Source organism: Salmo salar, chromosome ssa29 (assembly GCF_905237065.1).
Source record: "Salmo salar chromosome ssa29, Ssal_v3.1, whole genome shotgun sequence".
In the NCBI taxonomy this organism is placed as follows: domain Eukaryota; kingdom Metazoa; phylum Chordata; class Actinopteri; order Salmoniformes; family Salmonidae; genus Salmo; species Salmo salar.
The window spans coordinates 28,869,502-28,897,294 of record NC_059470.1 but is presented as its reverse complement, the minus strand read 5'-3'; the positions used below and the strand labels follow the sequence as shown (position 1 = coordinate 28,897,294).

The following is a 27,793-nucleotide window of genomic DNA, read 5'->3' as shown; positions in this document are numbered from 1 at the left end:
AAACAGGTCAACATTCTCAAGGCTGCAGGGCCAGACAGATTACCAGGACATGTACTGCAAGCATGCGCTGACCAACTAGCAAGTGTCTTCACTGACATTTTTAACCTCTCCCTGTCCACGTCTGTAATACCAACATGTTTTAAGCAGACTACCATAGTGTTCTTGGGCACAGGGACAAAGAACACTAAGGTACCGCCCTATCAGATCCACAGATGATGCAATCTCTATTGCACTCCACACTGCCCTTTTCCACCTGGACAAAAGGAACACCTATGTGAGAATGCTATTCAATGACTACAGCTCAGCATTCAACACCATAGTGCCCTCAAAGCTCATCAATAAGTTAAGGTCCCTGGGACTAAACACCTCCCTCTGCAACTGGATCCTGGACTTCATGACGGGCCACCCCCAGGTGGTAACGTTAGGTAACAACACATCCGCCACACTGATCCTCAACACAGGGGCCCCTCAGGGGTGCGTGCTCAGTCCCCTCCTGTACTCCCTGTTCACTTATGACTGCACGGCCAGGCATGACTCTAAAACCATCATTAAGTTTGCCGATGACACAACAGTGACGAGACAACCAATAGGGAGGAGGTCAGAGACCTGGCCGTATGGTGCCAGGACAACAACCTCTCCCTCAATGTGATGAAGACAAAGGAGATGATTGTGGACTACAAGAAAAAGAGGACCGAGTACGCCCCCATTCTCATCGACGGGGCTGTAGTGGAGCAGGTTGAGAGCTTCAAGTTCCTTGCTGTCCACATCACATAAAAACGAATATGGTCCAAGCACACCAAGACAGTCGTGAAGAGGGCACGACAAAACCTATTCCCCCTCTGGAGACTGAAAAGATTTGGCATGGGTCCTCAGATCCTCAAAAGGTTCTACAGTTGCACCATCGAGAGCATCCTGACTGGTTGCATCACTACCTGGTATGGCAACTGCTCGGCCACCGACCGGCCCAGTACATCACTGGGGCCAAGCTTCCTGCCATCCAGGACCTCTATACCAGGCGGTGTCAGAGGAAGGCCCTAAAAATTGTCAAAGACTCCAGCCACCCTAGTCATAGACTGTTCTCTCTGCTAGTGGTACCGGAGCGCCAAGTCAGCTTCTACCCCCAAACCATGAGACTCGTGAACATCTAATCGAATGGCTATCCAGACTATTTGCATTACACCGCTGCCACTCTGTTATTACCTATGCATAGTCACTTTAATAATTCTACCTACATGTACATATTACCTCAATTACCTTGACTAACCGGTGCCCCCGCACATTGACTCTGTACCGGTACCCCCTGTATATACAGTGCCTTGCGAAAGTATTCGGCCCCCTTGAACTTTTCGACCTTTTGCCACATTTCAGGCTTCAAACATAAAGATATAAAACTGTAATTTTTTGTGAAGAATCAACAACAAGTGGGACACAATCATGAAGTGGAACGAAATTTATTAGATATTTCAAACTTTTTTAACAAATAAAAACTGAAAAATTGGGCGTGCAAAATTATTCAGCCCCCTTAAGTTAATACTTTGTAGCGCCACCTTTTGCTGCGATTACAGCTGTAAGTCGCTTGGGGTATGTCTCTATCAGTTTTGCACATCGAGAGACTGACATTTTTGCCCATTCGTCCTTGCAAAACAGCTCGAGCTCAGTGAGGTTGGATGGAGAGCGTTTGTGAACAGCAGTTTTCAGTTCTTTCCACAGATTCTCGATTGGATTCAGGTCTGGACTTTGACTTGGCCATTCTAACACCTGGATATGTTTATTTGTGAACCATTCCATTGTAGATTTTGCTTTATGTTTTGGATCATTGTCTTGTTGGAAGACAAATCTCCGTCCCAGTCTCAGGTCTTTTGCAGACTCCATCAGGTTTTCTTCCAGAATGGTCCTGTATTTGGCTCCATCCATCTTCCCATCAATTTTAACCATCTTCCCTGCCCCTGCTGAAGAAAAGCAGGCCCAAACCATGATGCTGCCACCACCATGTTTGACAGTGGGGATGGTGTGTTCAGGGTGATGAGCTGTGTTGCTTTTACGCCAAACATAACGTTTTGCATTGTTGCCAAAAAGTTCGATTTTGGTTTCATCTGACCCGAACACCTTCTTCCACATGTTTGGTGTGTCTCCCAGGTGGCTAGTGGCAAACTTTAAACGACACTTTTTATGGATATCTTTAAGAAATGGCTTTCTTCTTGCCACTCTTCCATAAAGGCCAGATTTGTGCAGTATACGACTGATTGTTGTCCTATGGACAGAGTCTCCCACCTCAGCTGTAGATATCTGCAGTTCATCCAGAGTGATCATGGGCCTCTTGGCTGCATCTCTGATCAGTCTTCTCCTTGTATGAGCTGAAAGTTTAGAGGGACGGCCGGGTCTTCGTAGATTTGCAGTGGTCTGATACTCCTTCCATTTCAATATTATCGCTTGCACAGTGCTCCTTGGGATGTTTAAAGCTTGGGAAATCTTTTTGTATCCAAATCCGGCTTTAAACTTCTCCACAACAGTATCTCGGACCTGCCTGGTGTGTTCCTTGTTCTTCATGATGCTCTCTGCGCTTTAAACGGACCTCTGAGACTATCACAGAGCAGGTGCATTTATACGGAGACTTGATTACACACAGGTGGATTCTATTTATCATCATTAGTCATTTAGGTCAACATTGGATCATTCAGAGATCCTCACTGAACTTCTGGAGAGAGTTTGCTGCACTGAAAGTAAAGGGGCTGAATCATTTTGCACCGCCAATTTTTCAGTTTTTTATTTGTTAAAAAAGTTTGAAATATCCAATAAATTTCGTTCCACTTCATAATTGTGTCCCACTTGTTGTTGATTCTTCACAAAAAATTACAGTTTTATATCTTTATGTTTGAAGCCTGAAATGTGGCAAAAGGTCGAAAAGTTCAAGGGGGCCGAATACTTTCGCAAGGCACTGTAGACTCGCTATTGTTATTTTACTGCTTCTCTTTAACTACTTGTTACTTTAATTTCTTATTCTTATTTTTTTAACTGCATTGTTGGTTAGAGGCTAGTAAGTAAGCATTTAACTGTAAGGTCTTGTATTCGGCACGTGACTAATAAACGTTTATTTCATTTGACACTTCAGTAAGAACATTTACAGCTTCAACTAATCCTCCAAACACATTAGCACCCTGCATTAGCTCCTTCTGATCTCTTACTGAGCCTCACACACAATGTTCTCTCTCCCCAAATCCTGTCTTCCTCTTTCCAAAACTCAGGAGAGAGATCCACTGTGTGATGTCATTAATTACAACACAAGTAAGATTGTTTTCTAGTATTCACATTTCACACACAAACTGAAATGGTCGATGACATCACATAGCTCTGCCACATACGCGTACATACACGTACCTTATTGAACATTCATTCTCTATAAAACTGCAGCTCCTACATTGCCCTCCATTAACTTAATGTGATCTTTTTGGAGGGTTGAAGCTTTGCTCAACAGACCCATTAAAGTTAACGGGGGTCAGAGTCTACTCTTTTTAAGCTTCTACCCAGCGGCCATTTTGGGGCCCTTGCCATGTTTTGAATGCCAAATGGCTACCCAGACTATTTGCATTGTCCCCCCCCCTCCACTCCACACCACGGCCACTCTCTGTTGTCATCTATGCATAGTCACCCTCTCCACACCACTGCCACTCTCTGTTATCTATGCATAGTCACTTTAATAACTCTACCTACATGTACATATTACCTCAACTAACCGGTGCCCCCGCACATTGACTCTGTACTGGCACCCCCCTGTATATATTGTTATTGTTTACTGCTGCTCTTTAATTTCTTGTTACTTTTATCTCTTATTCTTATCCATATATTTTTTTTAACTGCACTGTTGGTTAGGGGCTCGTAAGTTAGCATTTCACTGTATGTGACTAATAACATTTTCTTTTATTTGGAAAACTTTATTCAATCACACTCACCACCCGACATACACAATGCAGGAGCATTAGGGATGGAGGGCTGCGGCCAATGTTAGTCAGTTCTTGCCTACTGGCTGTTTGTATAGCCAATAGAACAGCAGAGGGAGAGAGGGATGTGTTCTATAGCAGGGCTGACAAGTAAAGATAGAAGGTAACTCTTCTGCAGCCGTCATCACCATCGGAGAATGGATGGGCACAGTTAGACTTAGTGCTGAGGAGAATGGATAGGCACAGTTAGACTTAGTGCTGAGGAGAATGGATGGGCGAATGGATGGGCACAGTTAGACTTAGTGCTGAGGAGAATGGATAGGCACAGTTAGACTTAGTGCTGAGGAGAATGGATGGGCACAGTTAGACTTAGTGCTGAGGAGAATGGATGGGCACAGTTAAGACTTAGTGCTGAGGAGAATGGATGGGCACAGTTAGACTTAGTGCTGAGGAGAATGGATGGGCACAGTTAGACTTAGTGCTGAGGAGAATGGATGGGCACAGTTAGACTTAGTGCTGAGGAGAATGGATGGGCACAGTTAGACTTAGTGCTGAGGAGAATGGATAGGCACAGTTAGACTTAGTGCTGAGGAGAATGGATGGGCACAGTTAGACTTAGTGCTGAGGAGAATGGATAGGCACAGTTAGACTTAGTGCTGAGGAGAATGGATGGGCACAGTTAGACTTAGTGCTGAGGAGAATGGATGGGCACAGTTAGACTTAGTGCTGAGGAGAATGGATGGGCACAGTTAGACTTAGTGCTGAGGAGAATGGATGGGCACAGTTAGACTTAGTGCTGAGGAGAATGGATGGGCACAGTTAGACTTAGTGCTGAGGAGAATGCTGCGTGTGCGTGTGTTTGGGGGTTGATCAACCACTGATCTGAGATGTTGAAGAACATTAAGTATTTTCTCTGATGATTTATTTATCTACCCTCCTCTTCCTCCGCTGAGCTCCAACTCTTAAACTCCCTCAGTCAACACTCAGACGACATTATTATTCAAACAGTACCCTGCCAAACAGAACACTCAACTAAAACAAGCAATATACCATCAGGGCTCTCCTTTAGAAAAATAAAGTATAATATCCATATATACAGTATGCACAATAAGTATGTTTAACATTGTAGAATAGGGTTCAAATGAGCTAACTTGTACAGTAAACTTGTAATCCAGACATGGATCTACAGTGGTTGAAACGTTGCCACACTACAGATCTGTATGCCTTGTAGTGCAGTCCTCTCTGTGATTCTCTCTAATGTGCAGGACTTCAAACTGAGCCAAAGCCCTGACAGTCTCTTTAGGCCAGACAGCCGCTAACAGCACAGGTCTCTCTTTATAATACACCATATATGATTCATTAGAATAAGTCTTTAAACAGTGATAGTCATTTATAACACGCACACACACTTTAAAATCATACGAACTCCTAATCTGTCCACTAGTTTCTCTAAAATACTGTTGCCAGGTTACTCAGTCAAACACACATTTATGGAAACATGGAGACATTTGCATATGCGCACACACACAAAAGCTGAGGGTCCAATACTTTTCTTATCTTCATCCATCCGATCCCAGGAGAAATATTCCACTGCCTTCTTTTTTAATTGTGTGATGAATTATTCATTTTATTATGCCTTGTTAATCTGAAGGAGCCTCTCACGCATAATCCCACCCTTATTATCAATCAGGTGCCAAGGTAACAGGTGGGAAAGTAACACACACGCATGCACAAACGCGCTCACGGATGGACGCACGCACACACACACAGGTAACAAAATAAAGGAATCACTTGAGTAAATGAGGAATACAAAGAATATTGAAAGCATGTGCTTACACACAGGTGTGGTTCCTAATTTAATTAAGTAATTAACATCTCATCATGCTTAGGGTCATGTATAAAAATGCCCAGCTGCCCATTATTTTGGCTACCATGACTAGAAGAAAAGGTCTCAGTGACATTGAAAACGGGGTTTCAAATGAGCATAGGGGGTTTAAAGGGTGTGTGTGTGTCTCAGTCACCAGATCTCAACCCAATTGAACTCTTACGGGAGATTCTGGAGCGGTATCCGAGACATCGTTTTCCACCACCATTAACAAGACACCAAATTATGGAATTTCTTGTGGAAGAATGGTGTCACATCCCTCCAATAGAGTTCCAGAATGTTGTAAAATCAATGCCAAGGTGCAGTGAAGCTGTTCTGGCAGCTCGTGGTGGTCCAACGCCCTATTAAGACACTTTATGTTGGTGTTTCCTTTATTTTAGCAGTTACCTGTATATTCACTGGCAAGGAGCCAAGAAGCAAGCTCGCATGCACACACACACACACGCACATATACCATGAATGCTCCTGCCTGGATTCCCCTTGACACTGAGTTATACAACCAACCATAACAGATTGTTGAGGTCTCCCCCACCCCCTGTACCGGTGGTACTGTGGTCTGCACTAACTCATTAACAACACAGCTGGCCACTGGGCCTAGGACTGGGACAAACCACAGGGGGACAGAGGACGGGGGGACAGACAGACGGGGTGATTTTGTGAACAAAGAGGAGGGAAAAGGAGTTGGTGTGTGTGTGTGTATTCACCCAGTTTCCATTTGAGTCCAGTGGTGTGTGTTCTGCACGGTCCTCCTATAGCTATTAGACTGCACCATCTCCCCTCCAGTGCTGGATTCACTCCCAACCTGTGTCTCCTGCCCTAAAACACACACACACACACACACACACACACACACACACACACACACACACACACACACACACACACACACACACACACACACACACACACACACACACACACACACACACACACACACACACACACACACACACACACACACACACACACAGAGAAAGAGAGAAAAGGGAGAGCGCCATCAGAAGCAACAACATAAAAAACTACAAAACAGGCAGGTGTTTCTTTATTGTTTTCTGTAAGGTTTGACTTTGGATTGATACACACAGACACACAGAGACATTCAGACGCACACAGACACATAGGGACAGACACACACAGACACACAGGAACACTCAGACACATAGGGACACTCACAGACACACACACAGACACTCACAGACACTAACACATTTATCTTTCCCAGAACCTCTCACCCATAATGTTCAATTAAAAACATCACAGTTAAACCTGTTGATTACAATTAGCACTTCACTGAGAGATGACGCATGAATGCACACACACACACACACACACACACACACACACACACACACACACACACACACACACACACACACACACACACACACACACGAGAAGTCAGAATGAGCTTGCAGAATAACTCTGGATCTAATACTGCTATAGTGCTGGCTGGTTAGAAGCCAATAGCCAATTACCACCTACTGTACATAATAACACTGTATGAAAAGAAATCAGATATTCTATATTCCCATGAAATTTGAGGTGTGTATATATATATAGTGGCTTGCGAAAGTATTCACCCCCTTGGCATTTTTCCTATTTTGTTGCCTTACAACCTGCAATTAAAATAGATTTTTGGGGTGATTGTATCATTTCATTTACAGAAATGCCTACCACTTTGAAGATACAAAATATGATTTTATTGTGAAACAAACAAATAAGAATAAAAAACAGAAAACTTGAGCGTGCAAAACTATTCACCCCCCCCCCAAAAAAAAAAAGTCAATACTTTGTAGAACCACCTTTTGCAGCAATTACAGCTGCAAGTCTCTTGGGGTATGTCTCTATAAGCTTGGCACATCTAGCCACTGGGATTTTTGCCCATTCTTCTAGGTAAACTGCTCCAGCTCCTTCAAGTTGGATGCGTTCTGCTGGTGTACAGCAATCTTTAAGTCATACCACAGATTCTCAATTGGATTGAGCTCTGGGCTTTGACTAGGCATTTCCAAGACATTTAAATCTTTCCCCTTAAACCACACGAGTGTTGCTTTAGCAGTATGCTTAGGGTCATTGTCCTGCTGGAAGGGGAACCTCCATCCCAGTCGCAAATCTCTGGAAGGCTGAAACAGGTTTCCCTCAAGGAATTCCCTGTATTTAGCACCATCCATCATTTCTTCAATTCTGACCAGTTTCCCAGTCCCTGCCAATGAAAAACATCCCCACAGCATGATGCTGCCACCACCATGCTTCACTGTGGGGATGATGTTCTCGGGGTAATGAGAGGTGTTGGGTTTGCGCCAGACATAGCGTTTTCCTTGATGGCCAAAAAGCTCAATTTTAGTCTCATCTGACCAGAGTACCATCTTCCATATGTTTGGGGAGTCTCCCACATGCCTTTTGGCGAACACCAAACGTGTTTGCTTATTTTTTTTATTTAAGCAAAGGCTTTTTTCTGGCCATTCTTCCGTAAAGCCCAGCTCTGTGGAGTGTACGGTTTAAAGTGGTCCTATGGACAGATACTCAAATCTCTACTGTAGAGCTTTGCAGCTCCTTCAGGGTTATTGTTGGTATCTTTGTTGCCTGTTTGATTAATGCCCTCATTGCCTGGTCTGTGAGTTTTGGTGGGCGGCCCTCTCTTGGCAGGTTTGTTGTGGTGCCATATTCCTTCAATTTTTAATAATGGATTTAATGGTGCTCTGTGGCATGTTCAAAGTTTCAGATATTTTTTTATAACCGAGCCCTGATCTGTACTTCTTAACAACTTTGTCCCTGACCTGTTTGGAGAGCTTCTTGGTCTTCATGGTGCCGCTTGCTTGGTGGTGGTGCATACTGTGGGGCCTTTCAGAACAGGTGTATATATACTGAGATCATGTGACAGATCATGTGACACTTAGATTGCACACAGGTGGACTTTATTTAACTAATTATATGACTTCTGAAGGTAATTGGTTGCACCGGATCTTATTTAGAGGCTTCACAGCAAAGGGGGTGAATACATATGCACGCACCACTTTTCATTTTTTAACATTTTTTAAACAAGGTATTGTTTTCATTTCACTTCACCAATTTAGACTATTTTGTGTATGTCCATTACATGAAATCCAAATAAAAATCAATTTCAATTACAGGTTGTAATGTAACAAAATAGGAAAAAATGCCAAGGGGGATGAATACTTTTGCAAGGCACTGTATATGTATGTATGTATGTATGTATGTATGTATGTATGTATGTATGTATGTATGTATGTATGTATGTATGTATGAATGAATGTGTGTGTGTATGTATGTATGTATGTATGTATGTATGTATGTATGTATGTATGTATGAATGTGTGTGTATGTACACTATACAGTGGGGGGAAAAAGTATTTGATCCCCTGCTGATTTTGTACGTTTGGGCTCGTAAGTAAGCATTTCACAGTAATGACTACACCTGTTGTATTTGCCGCATGTGACAAATAAAATTAGATTTTGATGTGATTTAATTGAAAAGCCTTTATTTTTACAAAGCCAATGATGATGAAAGTTGGAGTTTCCAAAACTCCATTTGGATTACGTTCCTTGAAACATTCCAGTTATTTTTGGGTATGGGTATGTTCTACAGAGCAGCAGAACAATGTTTCAAATGTCAAGGACATCTCTAGTGTATCTGGTTTCTACATTCCATTTTATTGTCCCATAAAACATAGAATGTCAAACTAATCTGGGTCTGTCTGTATTTCGGGCTTTGGTCTGAACAGCACATCTTTCCATGTTCTGAAGCTAAAATTCACCACAGTACAATCCTCCATCATGTAAATCACCTCTGTTCCTCACACAAGACTTCACTACTCAAAGGGCATCGCATATATTTTCCAACCAAATCTCTATTTGTAGAACATACGCCCAGCCAGGTCACCTGTGATACAAGTCAGTGTTCGACGTCCGTCCGTTTCTGAGGACGTCGGGAGATGATGCGGAAACTGGCCACTAGGGGCAACAATGAGGGCTGTTACCTTCAAGTAGCCTTTGGTTTTGCTAAGGCGTTGTGGACGGGGTTGGTGGATGGGCGTAAGCATCTGCCATAACATAAATTGTGACCTTATTTGACCTTTTCTGTTGCTTTTGAGACACGGTTCAATCCCACTTTGAGACAATACTTGTTGAGTAATTAAAACACTAAATAATCACAACTATTGGTCACTTATGTATTGTTCTAATATGTATACATTATAGAATTGTCAGTTAATGATAATATTAATGAAAAATATTTTTTTTACTGCACTCTAGAGTTGTAGACCTTGATACCTTACAGTGTATTTACATATGTACAGACTCTGTGTGTGTGTGTGTGTGTGTGTGTGTGTGTGTGTGTGTGTGTGTGTGTGTGTGTGTGTGTGTGTGTGTGTGTGTGTGTGTGTGTGTGTGTGTGTGTGTGTGTGTGTGTGTGTGTGTGTGAGAGAGAGAGAGAGGAGAGAATGTGTGTGTATGTTTATTATTTTTTCCTTGTCAGCCACCCTGCACCCTCCTTGTCTGCTATTCTGCTTCATAAAAACTGAGGTCTGGAACTCCCTTCAGGTCACCTCTCTCTCCATTCATTGGCCTTGGTTGCCTGATGACTCACCCTGAATTTTAATCACCACATACATTCAGTTTGGCCGGAGCGGTGTGGATGGGTAGCCAGGGAATGGTCTTGGTACTTAAGAAATACTTTTGCATGACAAACATATTTGCCTGCCACCCTGTACCTACGGTGCCTTCGGAAAGTATTCAGACCCCTTTGACTTTTTCCACATTGTTACATTACAGGCTGATTCTAAAATTGATTAAATCATTTTTTCCCCTCATCTACACACAATACCCTATAATGACAAAGCAAAAACTGGTAAAAAAAATATTGTGCCAATTAAAAAAATATGATAATAATAATGAAATGTCACATTTACATAAGTATTCAGACACTTTACTCAGTACTTTGTTGAAGCACCTTTGGCAGCAATTACAGCATCGAGTCTTCTTTGGTATGACGCTACAAGCTTGGCACAATTGTATGTGGGGAGTTTCTCCCATTCTTCCCTGCAGATCCTCTCAAGCTCTGTCAGGTTGGATGCGGAGTGTCGCTGCACAGCTATTTTCAGGTCTCTCCAGAGATGTTCAAATCGGGTTCAATTCCGGGCTCTGTCTAGGCCACTCAAGGACATTCAAAGATCTATCCTGAAGCCTCTCCTGCGTTGTCTTGGCTGTGTGCTTAGGGCCGTTGTCCTGTTGGAAGGTGAACCTTCGCCCCAGTCTGAGAACCTGCTCCAGAGCACTCAGGACTTCATCAAGGATCTCTGTGCTTTGCTCCATTCATCTTTTCCTCGATCCTGACTAGTCTCCCAGTCCCTGCTGCTGTAAATCATCCCCACAGCTACCTTTTACTGAGGAGCGGCTTCCGTCTGGCCCCTCTACCATAAAGGCCAGATTGATGGAGTGCTGCAGAGATGGTTGCCCTTCTGGAAGGTTCTCCCATCTCCACAGAGGAACTCTAGAGCTCTGTGACCATGGTCCTTCTCCCCCGATTGCTCAGTTTGGCTGGGCTGCCAGCTCTAGGAATAGTATTGGTGGTTACAAACGTCTTTCATTTAAGAATGATGGAGGCCACTGTGTTCTTGGGGATCTTAAATGCTGCAGAAATTTTTTGGTACCCTTCCCCAGATCTGTGCCTCGACACAATCCTGTCTCGGAGCTCTACGGACCGTTCCTTCGACCTTATGGCTTGGTTTTGCTGACATGCACTCTCAACTGTGGGACCTTATATAAAATGTGTGTGCCTTTCCAAATCATGTCCAATGAATTGAATTTACCACAGGTGGACTCCAATCAAGTTGTAGAAACATCAAGGATAATCAATGGAAACAGGATGCACCTGAGCTCAATTTCAAGTTTCATAGCAACGGGTCTGAATACTTTTGTAAATAAGGATTTTTTTTTTTTATTTGTATTAAATTTGCAACAATTTCTGAAAACATGTTTTTGCTTTGTCATTATGGGGCATTGTGTGTAGATTGCTGACATTAATTTTAAAAAAAATCCATTTTAGAATAAGGCTGTAACATAACAAAATGTGGGAAAAGTCAAGGGATCTGAATAGTTTCCGAAGGCACAGTATGAGGGTTGTTGGGGCCCTGTTTCAGTGCCAGATGACAAAATCTGCACACTCCCAGAGGTTTACAGGTCTGCTGACTTCCTTTTGATCATTCATTTTAAAATCTGAGAAATATCCAATACACCAAACCGTTGCTTTAACTGTGAATGTAATTTTTTGCACACAATCCTCAAATAAAATGTAGCATACATAAAATAAACAATGTATCTACATTGGGTCTAATGTGTGTGTGTGTCTCAGAGTGAGCTACGTTTTTCAACTCAAAAAGAGCACACAGAATTTCCTCAGACTGTACACATTAAGCAATACTGTTTTACAATATTATCAATATCACTTTGATTTCATAGATATTTAGATGAATTATGTAGATATTGATAATGGAAATGTAGGCATACAGTAGATATCTTCAATCCTAAAATAAAATGGAATATTCATCAAATAAATAAGTTATTACAATTTATTTATATTGGGGATAATGTGTGTGTGAGATAGAGACACAGAGAGACAGCGTGTGTGTGCATGTTTTATGTTTCCTTGTCAGCCACCCATCTCTGCTTCGTCAGTCTTGATATGCCCGATGTATGCACTTCTGGGCGAGGCTGCTTGGCCAATCTGAAAGAGAGATGCACAAAGTGACAGGAAGTATACACCTCAACATGTCTGTGTGTACATCTGTTGGTGTGAGTGAGTGAGCGTATGTAATATAATTATGAATTACTTGTATCCATCTGGGAATCCTCAAAAGTTTCTCCCTTCACGGCCAGTGTAGTAGGAACTGGTGCAGCTGGTAAATGAAATACCACAGCAGAGGACTGCTGTGACTGCAGCTGAACTGCTGGGGCTGGCAGATCTAAAAGAGAAAGGCCTAGATTCAATCAGATCAAGAGTTAACGGCCGAAAGCCGACACCCGCATAGCTGAGGTGTAACTGCCTCAGAACTGTCAAATCGGTGAGCAGCTGCTCTTGATCATTGTCACAAAGGTGGCCATCCTACTCGCATTACAAGTTCAGAACGAGAAAGTGTAGGTTATATAGACATATTGACGCTCAAATTCAAAATAATTAAATAAAATAATGAGGATTTCTATCAGACTACTCAAGGTGTAGATTAAATCTCACATTCCAGTGTTCTAACTAAACAGGGCTGCATGAGTTCTGATAATGCGACTCCGTGCAGCCAATGGCAATGTCCGCTTTAGGTATAATGCCAGGAGCCGCTTGTGAATTTGCCAGCTCTAACACAGTTCCACCTCAGACACCGCCAAAACAACCGCTATGTGGACGTCGGCTAAAGCGGATGTGATTGAATAGAGCCCCAAGTGAGGGAGAGGGTGCATGTGTGTATACATGGATGTGATAATCACCTGTCACAGCCGGTGTAGCAGGTGCAGGGGCAGATGAATGCAGCTGTGAGGACTGTGGTTGAGCTAATAGGGGTGTCAGAGTTAAAAAAGAAAGGTACAATTTTCTTAAGTGAAAATAATTATACAACAAAACCGAGTGAGTGAGTGAGTGAGTGAGTGAGTGAGTGAGTGAGTGAGTGAGTGAGTGAGTGAGTGAGTATATGTGTGTGATAATTACCTGGACCACATCACATGGCTTCAGGTCTCCAAGCCTCTGGAAGTTCCAGCATGCCACTCCAGGCCACGAACAGCTTGGTGGAAACATGGTTACCTGTCACCCACCCAGCAGGTTGGCAGATCTTAAAGCTGGGCACAATGTTATTTTAATGACAAAACCTTGACTACACACTAACCTAAACGAAGTGTGTGTGTAGGAACCACGAAGCTGACTTCATTTTCTCTACTGCTCATTGTACTTCCCCTCGCAATCTGTGGTGTGTGTGATCTGTTTTATTGTGACTCAAGCCTGAGTCAACCTTACCACATCCTTGTCGTAGGACATTCAGTGATTAGCTTTGGGGGGAAAAAAACTATGTACAGTAAAAATTATATCAAAAATTCTGATCTGGATTGACAAGTACACTAAATCATGTGAAGTTACAAAACCTCTAGGGCTTAGTCTACACAAATTAAATAAAGGATGCAGGACTTGAGCCCTAGGCCCATGCCTCAGGACTACCTGGCCTGATGACTCCTGGCTGTCCCTGTCTCCAGTCCACCTGGTCGTGCTGCTGATCCAGTCTCTGCTGATATGGAACCCTGACCTGTTTAGGACTCATCGGAAGTGCTACCTTGTCCCAGACCTGCTGTTTGATCCTGTCGCTCTCTACCGGACCTACTGTTTGATCCTGTCTCTCTCTACCGGACTTACTGTCTCAACCTCTAAATGTTCAGCTATGAAAAACCAACTGGCATTTACTCCTGAAGTACTGAACCATTTCACCCTCTATAACCACTGTGATTATTATTTGACCCTGCTGGTCATCTATGAACGTTTAAATTCCTTGAAGAACGATCTAGCCAAAATGGCTGTACTCTTTTATAATTTCCACCAGCACAGCCAGAAGAAGACTGGCCACCCCTCAGAGCCTGGCTCCTCTCTAGGTTTCTGCCTTTCTAGAGAGTTTTTCCTTCCTGCTTCTACACCTGCATTGCTTGCTCTTTGGGGTTATAGGCTGGGTATCTGTATAAGCACTTTGTGACAACTGCTGATGTAAAAGGGCTTTATAAAATACATTTAATTGATTGCTTGTATATGCTTCTATTCATTAACTCTACATCTCTACCTTATTAAGCCAACACTTTTTCCTGGTCTTTCCTGGTATGGACTGGGGGCTTCAGGTTTGGGATTGGACGGCCTAGAGAATAGGAATATTAACTATTAGTGTCCACATTTATGAAATTCAATTTTGGGTTAGCTGTTTATCTCATCTGATTGAAAATTGCTGATGATATACTGTATATGTCCATTTTCTTTCTACAAATCTGCCACTGAACCATAGAATTCTATCTAGTGAGTGTACACAACCGTTAGCTTATTTTACCAGGTCAAAAATAACAGATTTTCTTCAAGGGAGACCTGGCAAAGAGGGCAGAGTTCTCAAGTAAAATGCATATTTCATAGCAGCAGCTATGGTATGGATAAAGACAATGTGACAACACCACAGCTGCATGAATGTGTGATCTCTATAATATTAGCTAATTTAACCATTTCCAGACCCAACGAATACCAGAACAGTAGGAAGACTACTGTTGCTGTTTTGTACCCTACTGTACCCCACCCCGTCAACCAACTAGTATCTAGTGACAAGGCTACGTTGTTATCGTTTAGTAATGTTGTACTGTAGCCTACTGTACCCCATAATCGACCTTCTGCCAACTAGTAATGACAAAGCTATAGTGTTGTCATTCAGTAATACTATAACAGTATTGTAGCCTGCTGTGCACCACATTAACCAGCTACTTTACTTATCTAGCTAATGTTAGCTACAAAGATGGAGGCATCCACATAGGAGATTAGCTGGCGTTGTTAGCATTAGCTAGCTAGCATGTTAGCTATCAAACTATGTTAAGCTATGCTTATTTAGTAAGATAAGGCCAATCAAACTGAAATAATTAACAGGCTGAATGTACATATATGTGACTCACTAGATACAACTTTAACTTGCTAGCTCAGTGACTGCTGCTGGGCGAATAAATATGCACCTCTTCCTGTTTACAGTTCAATGTGCAAAATCAGACGAGCGCCACAAAACCAACCAGTGGCCAGACGTATATTACACCCGGGTTGGTTTAGAATCCCTGCCGCATCGCGCCAACCACGCCAAAGGTTACAAGTTTGAATCTAGCGACAGAAAGTTGTTTTTGAGGTTTTTGTTTTCAGCCTACCCCAAACCTTAACCATTCGGAGTTAATGCCTAAACATAACCTTAAACACATAGAAATTTGACATTTGGAACAATTTAGAAAATTGATGTTTGACAAACATGGATGAGCGTCTAATTCTCACGTGAGACAATGACAGCTGGAAGCACACGCATGCGTGTGCACACACACACACGCAGAGAGACACGCACACACACCTCCCTCTCCTATTATCGTAATAATTTGCTGTGAGGGTGTTTAATTTGCATCTCCAAAATTATTTTACCTGGTCCCCAAATCAATCCCTTTACTCCCTCCCTCTTCTCAGATGAATGAGTTTACAAGGAGCCTGAGTTTTTGCTCAAGCAATATTACCACCCACATACCCCATTCTCTCCCTCCCTCTCTCTCTCTCTCTTTCCCTCCTCTCTTCCCTCCCCCTCTCTCACCCCCCCCCCCCTCTTTGTTGTTTGTCATTATGCCAAAGACATCTTGTCATTTGCTGCTTCATACCTCAACACCTCCAATTAATCTAACTCCTATGAGTCACACACAAACACAGACACTTAATCAAGCTCGTTTGTCACCGCAGTACTGATGTAATGAACTGACTGACAGACTGAACGTATGGGGTTTAACACAAAGGTGAACACAACCTTGTCAAGGACCCGTATATTAACATTTGTAACTAAAGTGTTTTGAAGACTTGACTGGGTGCATGTGTGTTGCATCATGACATGCCAGTACCACGGTAATATCACGGTACCAAAACGTCATTCATACCAACATTAGAAAACTGTACAGTCGTGGCCAAAAGTTTTTAGAATGACACAAATATTAATTTTCACAAAGTCTGCTGCCTCAGTTTGTATGATGGCAATTTGCATATACTCCAGAATGTTATGAAGAGTGATCAGATGAACTGCAATTAATTGCAAAGTCCCTCTTTGCCATGCAAATTAACTGAATCCCCCAAAAACATTTCCACTGCATTTCAGCCCTGCCACAAAAGGACCAGCTGACATGTCAGTGATTCTCTCGTTATCACAGGTGTGAGTGTTGACGAGGACAAGGCTGGAGATCACTGTCATGCTGATTGAGTTCGAATAACAGACTGGAAGCTTCAAAAGGAGGGTGGTGCTTGGAATCATTGTTCTTCCTCTGTCAACCATGGTTACCTGCAAGGAAACACGTTCCGTCATCATTGCTTTGCACAAAAAGGGCAAGGATATTGCTGCCAGTAAGATCGCACCTAAATCAACCATTTATCGGATCATCAAGAACTTCAAGGAGAGTGGTTCAATTGTTGTGAAGAAGGCTTCATGGCGCCCAAGAAAGTCCCAGCAAGCACCAGGACGTCTCCTAAAGTGAGGCGAAGACTTTTGAAGGGTGGCCTGGTGTTAAGAAGGGCAGCAAAGAAGCCACTTCTCTCCAGGAAAACATCAGGGACAGACTGATATTCTGCAAAAGGTACAGGGATTGGACTGCTGAGGACTGGGGTAAAGTCATTTTCTCTGATGAATCTCCTTTCTGATTGTTTGGGAAAAAAGCTTGTCCGGAGAAGACAAGGTGAGCGCTACCATCAGTCCTGTGTTATGCCAACAGTAAAGCATCCTGAGACCATTCATGTGTGGGGTTGCTTCTCAGCCAAGGGAGTGGGCTCACTCACAATTTTGCCTAAGAACACAGCCATGAATAAAGAATGGTACCAACACATCCTCCAAAAGCAACTTCTCCCAACCATCCAGGAACAGTTTGGTGACGAACAATGCCTTTTCCAGCATGATGGAGCACCTTGCCATAAGGCAAAAGTGATAACTAAGTGGCTCGGGGAACAAAACATCGATATTTTGGGTCCATGGCCAGGAAAATCCCCAGACCTTAATCCCAATGACAACTTGTGGTCAATCCTCAAGAGGCGGGTGGACAAACAAAAACCTACAAATTCTGACAAACTCCAAGCCTTGATTATGCAAGAATGGGCTGCCATCAGTCAGGATGTGGCCCAGAAATTAATTGACAGCATGCCAGGGCGGATTGCAGAGGTCTTGAAAAAGAAGGGTCAACACTGCAAATATTGACTCTTTGCATCAACATCATGTAATTGTCAATAAAAGCCTTTGACACTTATGAAATGCTTGTAACTATACTTCAGTATTCCATTGTAACATCTGACAAAAATATCTAAAGACACTGAAGCAGCAGACTTTGTGAAAATTAATAATTCTGTCATTCTCAAAACTTTTGTCCACGACTATAGTACCGTTTCATATGATACTACAGAGTTTTTCAGCCCTACCGATCTAAAGAACCTGCTGGATCCTGTTATAAAATATTATAAAGTCCGTTTTGTTTACAAATTCACTTGAATTTAAGCAACAGCCACTAGTCTCTTGTATGCCCTGGTCCAATAATATTCACTTCACTTTCATGCGCATTTCATGTGTGTCAGCTGTAATCAGCCAGCCGCTTCCCCGACCAGCCCGCCCCTGACTCACATGCTTTTCTCTGTCCACTCTTCATGCGCTTCTATTCCTCCATCAGTTTAAAAAATATATATTTTAGCCGTGATGGCGAGCGGAGATGCAGACCCAGCCCCTGATAAGTTTTCTGTTGTCAGAGTTGTACATTTGTTACATTGGATTAGCGAGCAATATTGATAGCCTACATTGTATAATTTCATTGCCTGTTATAACCAAGAGCACAGACCAGTCTGAACAGACTTTGAAAGTTCACTGTCATGCAGCCTCTGGGTGTCAGAGGTAAAATGCCAGCACCACTTTGCAACAGGCATGCTTGCAGATTTACAGCAAAGAAAACGTCTTGTCTCTAGCCTAAACGGGTAAAAACATATGACCCATATTACCGGAGATGACTTGTTTTCTTTCTAACGGGATTTGCACACATTTTATATAATTTCACATATGTCACAGACGTTTTAATCTAATCCGGGTCGCAAATTATTGGTTTGATAACAATAACAAACAACATTGTTCAGTCATGTTACCTAGCTAGCAAACAACCTGGTAACTTGACAATAGGTTTAGGCACATCTGATTGGCCCAGGAATAAAGGAAAAAGGTCTGCTACTCATGAGATGTGGTTCAAAAGGTAGGATTCATATAGGCCTAATGTCAGCCTGAACTATTTCAAAAATCTATGTATTTCTGGTGCGTCTTAAATTCTGTTTGTTGCCTAACGTTTTAAAAGTTGGGAGAAGTGTGTTTGTTTGTGGGAGAGAGAGTAGTGTGTGTTTATGAGAGTGAGGGAGACAGAGTGTGTGTCTCTGTTAACTGAAGAGTAAACAAGGTTTAATGCAGTGTTTTCCCCTTACTGACACATTGACATTCAGATCATTATGCATGTATATTCCTTACATCCATTCCTTCAGCCAAATTACAGGTAGGCATTTGCAAATGTGAACAAATCAGCCATTCTATGCAGTATTCTATTAATAAACACTGAACAGTGTGTTGTTATTCAATGTGTTGTATTGAGTAGAAGTGTGAATTTCAGTGGCAGGTTTTTGGAGAACGTTTTAGAAAACAGGAACAAGCTCCCTGGGGACGGCACGTAACTACTTGGTATCGTGATACTTGGCCTGGTATTGTATGTAAAATGTTAGTTTGTGAAAACACTAGTGTGTACGTATAGTTACCGGCCGTAGCAGGTAGGCCAGACTGCATCCCTGTAGAAACACCAGAGGTAGTTGTGTCATGTTGAGGGCGTGGTACAGTCTCTACTGAAGCCATGGCCTGGTCAAACCTTTCTGCCAGCCAGACCACCAAGGGTCACTATAGTATCCGCTTGGAGGGAGAGAGAGAAAGAATAATTATCATCTGAAGGTCTTACCCTGGGGCATCGGGGTCTTCTTCGGACCATGGGAAAGAGTCCCCCATACTGACCCCCCAACACTACCTCCAGCAGCATTTGGTCTCCAACTCAACTTAAGACCACTTTTGAAGTCTGAAAATATCCTACAAACTGTGATTGCCATTTTAAGTCAGGAAAGAGAAAAGTGTAGTCTTTAGACGGAAAGGTTGACATATTTTCAGCTTTTCAAACACCTGGAGAGACATCGAAATAACTATAATTTAACCAAATCCCTCCCTCTCTCTCTCCCCCTCTCTGACCTCACACTTCTATCTGTCCACCTGCTCTCCCTTACTCTCTACCTCTATTTTTCCAGTCTCTCGGGTAAATACATTTGATTTCAATCACTTTTTCACAGCATCCCATCTGATTTAAACAAAACTTTCCATACATGTTTGCCTCACAAGTCCTCAACTGGCAGCTTCATTAAATAGTACCGGCAAAACACCAGTCTCAACGTCAACAGTGAAGAGGCAACTCCGAGATGCTGGCCTTCTAGGCAGAGTGGCAAAGAGAAAGCCATCTCAGACTGGCCAATAAAAAGAAAAGTTTAAGATGGGCAAAAGAACAGACACTGGACAGAGGAACTGTGCCTAGAAGGCCAGCATCCCGGAGTCGCCTCTTCACTGTTGACGTTGAGACTGGTGTTTTGCCGGTACTATTTAATGAAGCTGCCAGTTGAGGACTTATGAGGCATCTGTTTCTCAAACTAGACACTCTAATGTACTTGTCCTCTTGCTCAGTTATGCAGTTAGGACCTCCCACTCCTCTTTCTATTCTGGTTAGAGCCAGTTAGCGCTGTTCTGTGAAGGGAGTAGTACACAGCGTTGTACGAGATCTTCAGTTTCTTGGCAATTTCACGCATGGAATAGCCTTCATTTCTCAGAACAAAAATAGACTGACGAGTTTCAGAAGAAAGTTCTTTGTTTCTGGGCATTTTGAGCCTGTAATCAAACCCACAAATGCTGATGCTCCAGAAACTCAACTAGTCTAAAGAAGGTCAGTTTAATTGCTTCTTTAAATCAGCACAACAGTTTTCAGCTGTGCTAACATAATTGCAAACCTTCTAATGATCAATTAGCCTTTTAAAATGATAAACCTGGATTAGCTAACACAACGTGCCATTGGAACACAGGAGTGATGGTTACTGATAATGGGCCTCTGTACGCCTATGTAGATATTACATTAAAAATCAGCCATTGCCAGCTACAATAGTCATTTACAACATTGTCTACACTTTATTTCTGATCAATTTTATTTGAATGGACAAAAAAATAGCTTTTCTTTCAAAAACCAGGACATTTCTAACTGACCCCAAACTTTTGAACAGTACTGTATATTTTTTCCATATTCACATACATTGTAGCTTAGACCCTATTACACATCTGAAGTTTTTGTGTTGTGCCCACAGTTGGTTGATACACAACATGCTCCTGGTGTGTGTCATTTTAATCATATAAATAATAGAAGGTACATATCCCTTCAGACCACTGTAATTAGCGGGTACACCATTGAAATGTTAATTTAATTGAAATTTTATGTTCTAATTACTACCATAAAGATGGCCACCCACCATCGAATATCAACTTAAATGGTCATGTCTTTTCTATTATCTATATTTCAATAGGTTTCCTATGGAGGTTTGACATTATAATAAATAAAAAAAATACCATTCAAGTCAACATTCTCTGATGTCAGGACAGGCAACCATCTTTCTGATACCATTTGAAAGTTGCAATTTAAATGCTATTCCCATTTTAGTACATTTATCAGCCAAAACATGACACCCATCCTGTAGGCCTGATCACCAACAACGACGAGACAGCATATAGGGAGGAGGTCAGAGACCTGGCCGTGTGGTGCCAGGACAAATCAAATCAAAGTTTATTTGTCACGTGCGCCGAATACAACAGGTTTAGACCTTACCGTGAAATGCTTACTTACAGGCTCTAACCAATAGTGCAAAAAAGGTGTTAGGTGAACAACAGGTAAGTCAAGAAATAATACAACAGTAAAAAGACAGGCTATATACAGTAGTGAGGCTATAATAGTAGTGAGGCTACATACAGACACCGGTTAGTCAGGCTGATTGAGGTAGTATGTACATGTAGATATGGTTAAAGTGACTATGCATATATGATGAACAGAGACAACAACCTCTCCCTCAATGTGATCAAGACAAAGGAGTTGATCATGGACTACAGGAAAAGGAGGACCGAGTACGCCCCCATTCTCATCGACGGGGCTGTAGTGGAGCAGGTTGGGAGCTTCAAGTTCCTTGGTGTTCACATCACCAACAAACTAACATGGTCCAAGCACACCAAGACAGTTGAAGAGGGCATGACAAAACCTATTCCACCCCTGGAGACTGAAAAGATTTGGCAATGGTCCTCAGATACTCAAAAGGTTCTACAGCTGCACCATCAAGAGTATACTGACTGGTTGCATCACTGCCTGGTATGGCAACTGCTCGGCCTCCGACCGCAAGGCACTACAGAGGGTAGTGTGTACGGCCCAGTACATCACTGGGGCCAAGCTTCCTGCTACCCAGGTCCTCTATACCAGGCTGTGTCAGAGGAAGGCACTAAAAATTGTCAAAGACTCCAGCCACCCCAGTCATAGACTGTTCTCTCTGTTACCGCACGGCAAGCGGTACCTGAGCCCCAAGTCTAGGTCCAAGAGGCTTCTAAACAGCTTCTACCCCCAAGCCATAAGACTCCTGAACATCTAATCGAATGGCTACCCAGACTATTTGCATTGTCCCCCCTCCCCTCTTTTACGCTGCTGCTATTCTCTGTTATCTTCTATGCATAAGTCACTTTAATAACTACCTACATGTATATACATGTTACCTCAACTAACCGGTGCCCCCGCTCATTGACTCTGTATCGGTACCCCCTGTATATAGCCTCGCTATTGTTATTTTGCTCTTAATTATTTGTTCCTTTATTTCTTTCTTATATTTCTTTCTATTTCTTTTTTAGGTATTTTTCTTAAAGCTGCATTGTTGGTTAAGGGCTTGTAAGTATTCATGTCGCTGTAAGCTCTACACCTGTTATATTCAGCATGTTACCAATAACATTTGATTGATTTTGTTGTTTCTCAACCAATGGAAGTCACAACACAGAAACTTCAGATGATGTAAAATAGTCTACGCTACAACATATGTGAATAGGGAAAAATATGTGTTCACACGTTTTTTGAAAATTGACATTAAATGTACCAAAAATGACTACGTTTTTTTAGAAATTATAAAATAGTTTGCCAACCCTGTTTGTAAGATTTTAAATGATATCAACCTTTTATCTTTTAAAGTGATGAAGACATGGATGTCTCATGGTATGGTGGGGTAAAATGGGTCAACTTTCAGCACCTTTATCTCTTTAATGTTCTGGCATTCAGTTCCCTAAAAGTCACATTCTGAGAATTTCTACAATGGGCAAATATGTATGGAAGGTAAGTGATTCAATTCAAATGGATTTACCCTCTCTTCAATATAGCACTCCCGCTCTGCCTCTCGCCATCCCTCTCGTTCACTAGCTCTTCTCCCTGAGAGTGATCTGAAGGACACAATGCAGCAGAGAGAATCCACGGTGTGCAACCGTTTTACATATATTATATACACACATATATGCTGTTCTAGTTCATGTTCTCCATGGAACTGTAAACCATAGGGGGGCAGGTAGCCTAGCGGTTAAGAGCTTTTGGGCCCGAGCCGACTAGGTGAAAAATATGTCGATGTGCCCTTGAGCAAGGCACTTAACCATTATTGCTCCTGTAAGTGGCTCTGGATAAGAGCGTCTGTTAAATGATTCAAATGTAAAAATGTAAATGAGCACAAACACTACCATACTGGCTGACACTCCACGGCACCTTGACCCTGGTTACGGCACCTTGACCCTGGTTACGGTATGATAATGACTTAGAGACAGGGATCGTCTTTATTTACATCTTTCGTCTATGCCTTTGGCCACAAATAAACACATTTAGAACTGTGACTATTGAGGTAAAAATCCACATCTGTCAAACAACCACACACAGAGGACAGCTTTAGAAAAATAATTTTCTCTTATAAAGCTGCTCGCACACCAAACTGCTTCAGAAAATAATTTATCTGAATGACAGTGTTCTGTAAACAAGCGTTGCTGAGCTACGGTCCTTGGAGACAGAGAAAGATTATAAAACAGAAAGAAAGTATTATGTTAAATCTTTGTTGCAACTTCAGCGCCTTTAACCACAGCCTAGAATAAGACAAACAAACAGGTACCAGCACAGACAGACTCAAATGGAAACAGGACAAACCAATGGCCTATATTATACAACTTATGTAACCTCCGAAGAAGTACTAGCCTGATCCCAGATCTTCATGTGCTTTAGCCAACCGCTCTGACTGCTGTTGTCATGGTTGATGTACAGGTCTGGGACCAGGCTACTGAAGTACATTATGTAGCACTACCTACTTTAAATCAAATCAAATCAAATGTATTTATATAGCCCTTCGTACATCACCTGATATCTCAAAGTGCTGTACAGAAACCCAGCCTAAAACCCCAAACAGCAAGCAATGCATGTGAAAGAAGCACGGTGGCTAGGAAAAACTCCCTAGGAAAAACTCCCTAGAAAGGCCAAAAACCTAGGAAGAAACCTAGAGAGGAACCAGCCAGTCCTCTTCTGGCTGTGCCGGGTGGATATTATAACAGAACATGGTCAAGATGTTAAAATGTTCATAAATGACCAGCATGGTCAAATAATAATAATCATAGTAGTTGTCGAGGGTGCAACAAGCACGTCCGGTGAACAGGTCAGGGTTCCATAGCCGCAGGCAGAACAGTTGAAACTGAAGCAGCAGCACGGCCAGGTGGACTGGGAACAGCAAGGAGTCATCATGCCAGGTAGTCCTGAGGCATGGTCCTAGGGCTCAGGTCCTCCGAGAGAAAGAAAGAAAGAGAGAAAGAGAGAATTAGAGAGAGCATATTTAAATTCACACAGGACACCGGATAAGACTAAGAAATACTCCAGATGTAAAAGACTGAACCTAGCCCCCCGACACATAAACTACTGCAGCATAAATACTGGAGGCTGAGACAGGAGGGATCAGAAGACACTGTGGCCCCATCCGATGATACCCCCGGACAGGGCCAAACAGGCAGGATATAACCCCACCCACTTTGCCAAAGCACAGCCCCCACACCACTAGAGGGATGTCTCCAACCACCAACTTACCGTCCTAAGACAAGGCCGAGTATAGCCCACAAAGATCTCCGCCACGGCACAACCCAAGGGGGGGGAGGCGCCAACCCAGACAGGAAGACCACGTCAGTGACTCAACCCACTCAAGTGACGCACCCCTCCTAGGGACGGCATGGAAGAACACCAGTAAGCCAGTGACTCAGCCCCTGTAATAGGGTTAGAGGCAGAGAATCCCAGTGGAGAGAGGGGAACCGGCAAGGCAGAGACAGCAAGGTCGGTTCGTTGCTCCAGCCTTTCCGTTCACCTTCATACCCCTGGGCCAGACTATACTTAATCATAGGACCTACTGAAGAGATAAGTCTTCAGTAAAGACTTAAAGGTTGAGACTGAGTCTGCGTCTCTCACATGGGTAGGCAGACCATTCCATAAAAATGGAGCTCTATAAGAGAAAGCCCTACCTCCAGCCGTTTGCTTAGACATTCTAGGGACAATTAGGAGGCCTGCGTCTTGTGACCGTAGCGTACGTGTAGGTATGTACGGCAGGACCAAATCGGAAAGATAGGTAGGAGCAAGCCCATGTAATGCTTTGTAGGTTAGCAGTAAAACCTTGAAATCAGCCCTTGCCTTAACAGGAAGCCAGTGTAGGGAGGCTAGCACTACAAATCTACAGACAGCGCTCTGTCTCTCACTATTGAGCGATTATACAAATAATCAGGGGTGCAATTTTCACTGGGGACGGGGGGGACATGACCTCCTCACATTCTGAATTTGCATATCTGCCCCCCCCCAAAGTTTTATCATTGCACTGTGATACACAATGCGGCTTTAGGACCATGCTGACTCCTCAGAGCGGTCAGGTAGGCTGTTCTCCGGTTTCAGCTGGCAGAATTTAGGACCACTCAGACACCACAGAGCGTGCAGACAGGCTGTGTGAAGGCAAAGTATCTGAAAGGCTGGCATATAGGACCAGGACTGAGGCATCTAGTGTCTGTATTGAGATTTTTCTCAGATTTGTTAAAGCGAGCAATGCAGAAACTGGCTACTACTTTTCACATTGACACGGTATAAACATGTGTCCCAGCAGGGTCAGACAGCCAGGGAAGACCAGTCTACGGAGCTCAGCTTTATTTAGCAGTATATTATAAGAATCAGTGAATTGATACAAAGTTCCATCTTGAGTTGATGGGTAGGATACAGTCTGGGATCTGGGAATAATGGTCATTTCAATTATTGAACAATTGATTCTATCCATGGATAATATAATGTATAAATGTACACCAAGGTAATTCTTTGTCATGAGCAGGATCAGATGGGAAGCAAGTCTGTGACAGAGCAGAAGTGATATTTTGCTGATGCAACACTATTCTCTCTGTGCAGCAAACACTGGACAAGCCAGAAGCTTCAAAGACTGGAACTATTTTAAGGCAGTCTGACAAACCTCTACAGTTGATTTCCAAACTGTATCAAGGGTTGATGGAGGCTTTTCCTGATAAACCAAAATGTGAGGAAGAACTGGGAGACACTATTGATGATGATGAATGGATACAGATATGTTAGAATGCCCAGTCATGTTCATATCATCTCAGACATAAACTAATACAGTTTAAGACCATTCATAGAACGTACTATAAGCCAGTGAAACTGAATATCATGAACTCAGAAATGTCATTCTTATGCTGGAGGTGTAAAACACAAAAGGGGACATATTTGCATATGTTATGCTGTTGTGAAGGCTAATACATTCTGACAAAGAGTATGTTATTTTATCTCAGCATATCTACAGATTCTCCCTGTCTTTGGTTGCTTGGAAATGTTGATACTGGAGACTGTTATCAGAAGAAACGGTGTAACCTAGCATTTATAGCAGCTAAGAAATGTTGATACTGAAGACTATTATCAGAAGAAACTGTGTAACCTAGCATTTATAGCAGCTAAGAAATGGAGTGCCATTAATTGGAAGGTTGGCCATCCTCCCACAATGTCAAGTTATGTATCACTAGATTTGATTTATTACCAGATTTAAGGGTAACCTGGGTAACTTTCATAAGGTCTGGATGCCTTATACGGAATACTGTATGACAAAAGGAGTCTATATTGAAAACATGCCCACGTCAAGGGAGATACCTATTTAGGCAATCCCACGCTGCTGGGCTGCTCAGTCCTGGCCCTGGTGGTCTGCTGTACTGTTGTCATTCTGGCCTTGACCTAACACACCTGAAACCAATAATGAATGTTTCACTAAGATCCTAAAGCTGAGTGGGGTGTGTTGGGTTGGGGCGCTGCAGGGCCGTGGACCCCTAGGGGCAGGACAGGGTGACCCAGCTATATTGTGCAAGTAAAAAGAGCTCTACAATACTATTAGTCCTATGATGTGAATTACACTGAACAAAAATATAGTTCAGTCTTATCAATCACTTAAACATATTTAATAATGATCTCTTACCTAGCTTGATGACTGTGGGCTAAGTAGAGACGGCTAGAAGGGCCATATTAGATTGTGTAGAAATGCAGGAAATTAAGATTGCCCAAAAAACGGGAGGACCTCCAGATCACCCGTCAAGTTATGTCCCCCCCCACCGCTAAAACCAAAGTTGAGCCCCCTGCAAATAATAATGCTCTGTCTGATATTCTGGAATTGAGAATGTTATGCGATAATGTAATAATGTAATAGTGTGACAATGTAATGACGTGACATTGTGATAATGTGCTAATGTGATAATGTGATAATGTGCTCATTTGATAATGTGCTAATGTGCTAATGTGCTAATGTTATAATGTGATAATATGATGTAATAATTTCGTGATGACTGTCAGAGGGATGAATCTTATGATGATCATTAGTCTAGTTCCCATAAATCTGTCTGTCTGGAAACCTGCCAGATATGGACTGTTACAGTACATTGTGGTTGCTCACTATACTGTCTACTTCATCGTAGTCAAGCTCAATCTTTCAACACTGCTACAGATGATTTGTATACCTTCGGAACAGGGAGGTTAGATAATACTCAAGAGAAGA

General features: G+C 42.6%; 1 long non-coding RNA gene and 1 pseudogene across 1 annotated transcript; both read right to left on the bottom strand.

The window, feature by feature from the left end:
• Positions 1-27,793, bottom strand: part of LOC106590551 (thiamin pyrophosphokinase 1-like) — a 47,984-nt pseudogene that overhangs the window by 4,636 nt on the left and 15,555 nt on the right.
• Positions 11,895-15,569, bottom strand: LOC106590553 (uncharacterized). The gene is made up of 5 exons (XR_006762725.1): positions 15,499-15,569; positions 13,529-14,708; positions 13,312-13,374; positions 12,666-12,797; positions 11,895-12,559 (listed from the first exon to the last, which is right to left on the bottom strand). It is a non-coding gene; the product is annotated as an uncharacterized lncRNA (long non-coding RNA).